We start from the raw sequence: 8,348 nt of genomic DNA on the forward strand, positions 1-8,348 counted from the left end.
GAGTCCCGGGATGATGTTTAGTCCCATTCCACCACTGGCTACATGACCATATGATCGCCCATATTGACGCACCTCATTCCTAAACTTCTAACAGATACAACATAAACCGATCCTTCAGCCTCATATGAGCTCTCAGACACGTTCAACATGAACCTGTCATCGCTGTCTGAGCTTGCTGCTGTGTGCGCCGTCGTGCGTTTACATCTGACTGTATATATATAAAGGTTTACATGCAGAAGCTGGGATCCTGGACGGTGCAGCTGGAGCGCTGTGCCCGCAATGACGTCACCCATCATTTGGCGGGACTTGAAGAATCCGCGAGAAGATCCAGAAAATTGTCAACATTGAAGGCAGATTAATGGTTATCAAAGTACAAATATCCAAAATCAGTTCAGTAACGGTTTTCAAGGGGACAATATGTACTCAAATTGATGGGTTTGGATGATGGGGGAAAACCGTGTCACAGGCTCTTTAAGCTCCCTCATTAGTCGCTCTGAGCAAAAGGTGGCCGTGCTACCAGGATCTAGGAAGGCATAAGTGTGTATCACTGTGCTGCCTTTTGTAGCCTTGATCTGAATGGGCACAATGGGCAAGGCACACTCCTGTCCTCCAGCCCCAATATGGCCACATGTTTTGGTAGAAACTTTGTGATCCTCTGTTGATGTTTCGTGCTGTATGTCCTCTGATGAGACTTCCTTTCTCGGTGAATGGATGTGGAGGATAGTGGGATGTTTTAAATCACACACTTGGCAGTACAGGCGGCTACTGCAGTCCTTACTCATGTGTCCAACAGCTAAACAACCAAAACAAGCACCCTTTTCTTTCAGAAAACTAATTTTCTCTGTGTGCATCATCCTCTCCATTTTGTAGCACATCTCCAACTTGTGATCCTCTTCACACAGCAGACAAGATATCCTTATTGGCCTATACGGTAGGCTATTCTCCTTTTGCTTTTCAGGTGAAGTTCCACGATTGACAGCTTCAACAGAAGTAGCAAAACTGCTTCCTTTCTGGTGGCTGCGAGGCTGGGATATGTTGTTTCCACTTATGTATTTTGGTGAAGAGATGGACGTGTCTTGAATGTTTCCAAACAGTGGATCAGAGGCAATAGATACTTGTCGCTCAACAAACTTGACAATATCGCTGAAACTTGCTTGACGATGTTACCTCTCCTGTAGCTCGTAAGCAAGGTTTCTCCATCTTTCCCTCATTTTATAGGGCAACTTTAAGATCATCGCCCGCATGTTAGTTGGCATATTCATCTCTGACATGTAGCTTATGTCCTCCATGGCATTGCAGCAAACACGGAGAAACAAAGAAAAAGCTTGCAAAGCTATAGCATCCTCTGCTTTCACTGGTGTCCATCCAAGCGCTTGCTCCATGTATGCAGTGGCTATTATTTGTTGATTTCCAAAGCGTTCTCTCAAAAGTGTCTTTGCTCTTTGGTATCCCCTGTCGGGTGGCATGTGTTGACAGCTTTTAACCAGTTCTTTGGGTTGTCCCTTGGTGTATTGTTCCAAAAAGTATAGGCAATCAACATTGGTAGCAGTCTTTGCTTCCACTCCATGTTCAAATGCTCGTATGAATGCACTATACTCCAAAGGGTCTCCATCAAAGGTTGGTATTTCTCTTGGTGGCAGTGACAATGTTAACTGTTGCTGCACCAACAGAGCTGTGATATCATTTTGCCTTTGCATGATGTTGATAATGTTGCCTTGATTCATGTTACCTTGCACTGAACCCGTATGTTGGTTGGTTTCCTGCACCACATGCGTGTCAAGATCATGAGTGACTTGTGTGGCAGAGAATGTCTGCTGACATACTTGAGATGACGTGGGATTGAGTTCATCGGCTTTAGATCCATTTCCTTCTGGTATTGTTGTGGCTGTGAATGCCTCCATTGGCAATAGAGTGTTACTGCCACCTACTGGTGGATGATGCAACTGCTGGTTTGAATCTTTGGGGCGCGCACCCATTGACAGAGCAAAGTTCTTATCCTCTTCTGTAGGATTATGGTACTGCAAGTTTGCATCGTTGTGCAGAGTCTCCACTGACACTACCGCTCTGCTGCCCCCTTTTGGTGAGGGGTTGAACTGACCTTCTGAACCTTGTGGGATGAATTCTGGAGCAGAGGGTCTAAGAGAGAGTTTCCTTTTGGCTCTGTCTAGATATGAATTCATTCCATTTGAATCAGCCCTTGAGCTTTGAACCTCAGATCCTCTGTACCTGAGCACATTGGCCTTTGCTGTATAGGCAGCAATTCCACGTTGCAATTCAAGCCACTCCTTGCGTTGTCTGATCTGCTCCTCTTCACACTTTCTGGCTGCTGCGAGGCTATGCTCTTCACACTCCAGTGCATGTTTTTCTTTGAGGATAGCCGCCATAGCACTGAGAGCAGCCGCTTCAGCCTCCGCCTTGATACATACAGACGAGATGGATGACATTTTGGACCTGTGGCTGGAGCGACCAGCTGATGTGCACACGTTCTTCCGGTTACATTAGAAATGCTGTCATTTGGACAGATATCATCAATTACCACAGTCTTGGTTGCAGCATTGACATTTACCACATCATCATCAATTGAATGTGTAAATTGCTCCTTTGTAGTTTGCAACCACCTTTTCATTGTATTCATCATTTCTCGATTGCTGTGCATTCGTGTTTCAAACCATTCATTTTGTTTTATAACTTCATCCTCTGGTATTAATGGTTTCAGGGACTCATGCAACTCATTTAATTCGATCATTGTTTTCACAAAAATGTCACACATGGATTCCACCTCAGACACATTTTGGCTTGAAAGTATCAATTGTTCAACATCCTTTGTTAATTTATGCAGTTTCTTTATCCTTGAATTCCTTTCATGTTGAATTGAAGTTATTTTTAATTCCAATGCTTTAACAGTGAGTTTAGGCTGTCTTTTACCGAGCCCACTCTCTGTATCACTTTGAGTGGCAGGCGCTTTAGACCGACTCCCCTCTTGGCTCATTTTGACAGTAACACAGCAGCTGCGTGAGGTTTTAGTTTAGAATTGTCGCAGGATTTGCCTTTACCCTGATATGAGAAGGTCTTTCACAGCTTGCAACAATTCTTAACGATCTACCGTGGTTCCTCGTGGCTTTCACAGCGTTCACATGTCAGCAATCATCTGGAGCTGTGTGGGAACGCAGCAGCTCCTTCTTCCGTCCAAGATCCTCCGATTCATTCATTGGAGCCAGTTTTTCAACAAGTGTAGCGGCGATCGCTCATCAAAACAAAGCCACTCATGGAGGTTAGCAGCCAGAGTTCCCAACGCGTGTTGTGGTGAAGGATGAGGTCCACCATGACGTAATTTGTAATGCTTTATTTCTTTATAAAATGTTAAAAGGTTCTTTTAGGCCTATCTAAAATCTTGGTTAACATATCACAATCACGCACACGGTCAACACGGTTGAAAAACGTGTGGCTTCCTCTCTAACCTCTCATCCCCACTGATCACCTGTGCCCACATATAGCTTGATTACCTCCCGTGCTCCCAGGTGCGCAGATTAGATGACGCGTTCACAAACACACACAAATTGGCTCCAACAAAAAGTATTCAACGAGTTACAGACCACTCTTTCCCAATGTAAGTCAATAGGAAAAAGTGTTTCCGGGCCCAGCAACCTAAAGGAAGTGTAGTACCGCCGTTTGGCCACAACGAATATTCTCATCAGACTCCGGCGCACTTCCTGGGGGCTTGGCCCTGATGAGAAGACTTCTAGACAAACATGAGGAACTGCCGCCAACACTGAAAACGTGACATGGATCATAAATATATCAGCCATTAAACAACATCTTACATTTATTTTCACACAATACGTCTCCTTGCAGTATTCGGCTGACTTTTATATTTGATCCAATTGGTAGATAGGCTGTATTTACACCATAAAGGTGCACAGCTGATATAAAGGGACACCTAGTGGTTAAAGCATGTTATTGAATTTCATTATTTTTATTATTAGATATGAATAGGATCCCTATAAAGTATATTCATGACTCGTTATTCTCTACTAATAGTTAATTAAAGACTGTATATAATGACTATTTTGCACATCCCTTTCAAGATTTCAAGATTTTCTAAGGTTTATTGACATGTCATATACACAAACTGTGTAGTTATGCAATGAATGAAAAACTTTGTGTATACCTCCAGCAATGTTAACTATGTTGAAGCACTTATTTTAACTGATATTATGTATTATACTCTTATATAAGATGTATGTAGATAGTATAAGAAATGTGCAGAATACGACAGTTTAATGGTGGAGGTACACACATATTGATAGATGTCTTGAGTAGTAGTAATGATGCCGCTTTCGTCAAATTAGTATGCATAGAAAGTGACCGGTGGACACGCCCCCAATTATGCAAATGCGCTAAGTCCGTCTCCCATTGGCCAATGAGCTAAGTCCCGCCTCCCATTGTCCCGCCTCCCATTCTTTGATGTGTGTGTTATCAGATTGGAGTGAAAGGCCCCCCGGCGTAGTTCTTTGATGTACTGTATAAGTGCTCTCTTTGAGTTAAGGTATTTGACCCCTGCCCTGAGAGTTGAGTAATTAGCCTTGTAATCAGATTATGCCCTGCCCCAGGCAGTCCCTTTGTTGTATAGTTCTTTGATGTATTGATTAAAATAGTCTCTTTGAGTTAAGGTATTTGACCCCTGCCCCTCAGAGCCCTTTGTTGTCTAATCTAATTAGCCTTTGATGTTTGCCCTTTGATGTCATGTGTTATAACAGGCGGGTGTGATTTCACATTGGTGAAAGCCTTTGATGTTAATCTCTGTATATCTTTTGAAGCTATCTTTTGAGAATGCCTACCCTCCCAGCCTCCCCCTTCTCCCCACCCCTCCTGAGGCTATGGCCAACAGAGTAGTGTATAGAGATATGATCAAACTAAATTAAAAAAAGACAGACAATTCAGTTTACCAAGGCACCCGTCCGAAGCGCCAGTCAAGAAACGAATGCAGCATATGCGAGGGGTTCAGACGCCTACCTGCCTGTCAGCCTGTGCACAAACTTATCTCGCGCCCTCTTTTGGTCATGTGCGCGTTCGAGGGTGCTGGAGGAGGGGCTCTGTGAGGAAGTGGCAGATTTCCCCCCCATTGTGTACTTTCAAATTCTAGCTCACTCGAGATGGTTTCTCCAACATGACAGGTTTGCATCCATTAAAGTGTAACTAAAAGTATCTTAGTAACACAAGAAAAGAGAATAAAGCATTGATGTCAACAAAACTGGATTGCTCCAATGAAATAATAAATAAATAATTTCAAAAAAGTGCTTTTAAAGAAAATGTATTAAGATAAAGTATTTTATATTCAGAAATGTTTTAAGGTTTTGCATACATAACAAGTGTATAGTGAGAATTACACACAAATCTGCAGAGTGTCACTAAAAAGTTTTACGCAGTGACTGACATTCTGTATGGGGGTTCACACCCGAGCTGCTGCAGGGGGAGGGCGTTGAAAAGGGGGTGAGTTTGTTTGGCTCTCGGGGGGATGGTGTGTTAAGAGTCAGATTCTTAACGAAATCTTTACACATAAATCTGCCGAGTGTCTGTAAAAAGTCTTTAAATAAAAAAACTTGCCTTTTTAGAGTCAGAATCCTAACAAAATCTCCTCAAACAGAGTACTTCATGGTAGTGGTCCGCTTTTATACACACAAGTGTATCTTTTCAGTAACTTTCTCAGAGAATTTAAGCATAAATCTGTCAAATGTTCAAAACAGCCTTGTTTCACTGAAATAGCCTCAAAATCACAAACTCCCATTAAGAGTCAGATTCTTAACGAAATCTAATAAAACAGAGTACTTTCATGGTAGTGGTCAGCTTTTTAAAAATAAAAGTGTATCTTTCGGTAACCTTTTTGAGAGAATTAAGCATAAATCTGTCAAATGTTCGAAACAGCCTTGTTTCACTGACATAGCCTCTAAAATCACAAACTGCCATTAAGAGACGGAATCTAATAAAACAGAGTACTTTCATGGTAGTGGTCAGCTTTTAAAAAAGAAAAGTGTATCTTTCAGTAACTTTTTGAGAGAGTTAAGCATAAATCTGTCAAATGTTTCAAAACAGCCTTGTTTTACTGACATAGCCTCAAAATCACAAATTGCCATTAAGAGTCAGATGCTTGACGAAATCTACTAATACAAAGTACTTCATGCTAGTGGTCAGCTTTGATACACAATAGTGTATATTTCAGTAACTTTCTCAGATAATTTAAGCATAAATCTGTCAAATGTTCAAAACAGCCTTGTTTCACTGACATAGCCTCAAAATCACAAACTGCCATTAAGAGTCAGAATCTTAACGAAATCTACGGACACAAAGTCTACTTTATTATCTACTTTTCAGCTTTTGAATACAAAAGTGTATATGCTTGACGAAATCTACTAAAACAAAGTACTTCATGCTAGTGGTCAGCTTTTATACACAATAGTGTATCTTTCAGTAACTTTCTCAGAGAATTAAAGCATAAATCTGTCAAATGTTTCAAAACAGCCTTGTTTTACTGACATATAAAATGTTCGATCTAAAGGGTTGAATTCAAATATGGTGGTGCGTTTTTTTAATGTGTTTTGCTTGAATATAAGTAGTACATCTAAAAAGAAAGTCTCGTATATAGAAGAGTAAATGGGTACCACTATTTTATCTTGTAAACTCAAAGTCTCATTGAGATCAAGATCGGTTTTGCATGGAATATTATGGAAGAACAAGTATAAACAGATAAAAGGAATAAAAGAAGACCTAGATGTAGCGCTTCGTTTCAGACGCCTACCCGGGCGGGTCCGTGATCGGCACGGGGTGGGCACCTGCTGAAAAGGAAAAACCCCCCGCAGGACTTGAAACGCCCCCTTGATAAATACATTTAATTATAATGAAACCAGCAGCAATGGATCATGGATCCACCAGGGGGAGCCGTGAAAAGCTGCCACACTGGAACTCATGTGAAATAAACAGCTGATCTACAGGGATCTGATATAGCGGATATTTGTTAAGATCCATATATGTCACGGATAGGATCACATTCTGTGCTTAAGTAAGAGACATGTAATCATTTACTAAACATCACCATGTTTTTATTTAACAAAATAATGTTTAATTCACGTTGGCGTAAGTAGCCTACAAAACCATCGCTATGTTTTTAGATCAGGAAATGCATCCAGGGTCAAACAAACGATGTTCGATCGTGATCCTCGCGATCATTTAATGTATGTTCGCGAGTTGAAATGAATGCACTACATTTAATCCACGTGAGTTTACAACAACGACAATAATCGCTTTGTTTTTATATCACATCCGACGCAGCGGCTCTCTACCGATCATCCTAATCCCACGGGCAAACAATAATATGTACAGTGTTCATAGTTTACTGTATTATTAGTGTCTAATATTACTGCTATAATAATCACACATTGAGTTGTTGAAATCAGACCGTCGTTTTTTTTAAACGCTCTGAATGAAACGGCAGCTCTCAGGTGATCAGCTGTGTGTTTACACAATAACATATGCATAGTAATTTAATACCTTCCAACACACATTGTAAGCACAGTTCTGTTTCATATGAGTGTTGAGAGCCGTATCCACAAATCTACTAATGTTGCCCTCAGTGCACCAGAGTGATGCATTTAACTTCAATTTAAATAAAAACATCTTCTGTTGTAACAACAATAACATTATAAATAGTAACATAGCATGGTATTGCACATTTACTGTAGCTTTGAGTGTTACTGGCCTGAGATTTTTTTATTACATGAATGAAGGTGACTGAGGCTTTTTAATATAGACTTTTCAGTGTCCCACATTTTGAAAACAGATTGTCTGAGACAACTTGGCACTAAGAGTACTAATATGTCTACCATTTCTTGTATGAGTTTAATATCTGCATGTTCTCTTTTGGTTTGATTAGGACACATCCTGGGGATTTCAGAATGTTACTGGATTTTGATTTATTGTATCGGCTTCATGTCGCAATATATTCCCGAAGTCTGAAATGCAAAAATGTTCCACATTAGGGCAATTCACCCTGCATTTAATCATTTTGTTTATTTTTAACGAAATAAATGTGGTTTAATCCATCATGAAATGAATGTAGGCTATTTACTTAGTACATATCTGACATTAACGATTAACACACTGTTCATACTCACAGGCTGATATCTAGTGTATTCATACCCCTCACTGTTTATTCATCATTCAATTCATTATATATTTTATTCTGTAGATTGTGAACATTACTTTTCACTTTACTGCTTGTTGCACCTGGTTAGAAGCTAAACTGCATTTCGTTGTCTCAGTACCTGTAATCTGTGCAATAACAATAAAGTTGAATC

This window comes from Pseudochaenichthys georgianus, chromosome 4 (assembly GCF_902827115.2).
Source record: "Pseudochaenichthys georgianus chromosome 4, fPseGeo1.2, whole genome shotgun sequence".
NCBI lineage: Eukaryota > Metazoa > Chordata > Actinopteri > Perciformes > Channichthyidae > Pseudochaenichthys > Pseudochaenichthys georgianus.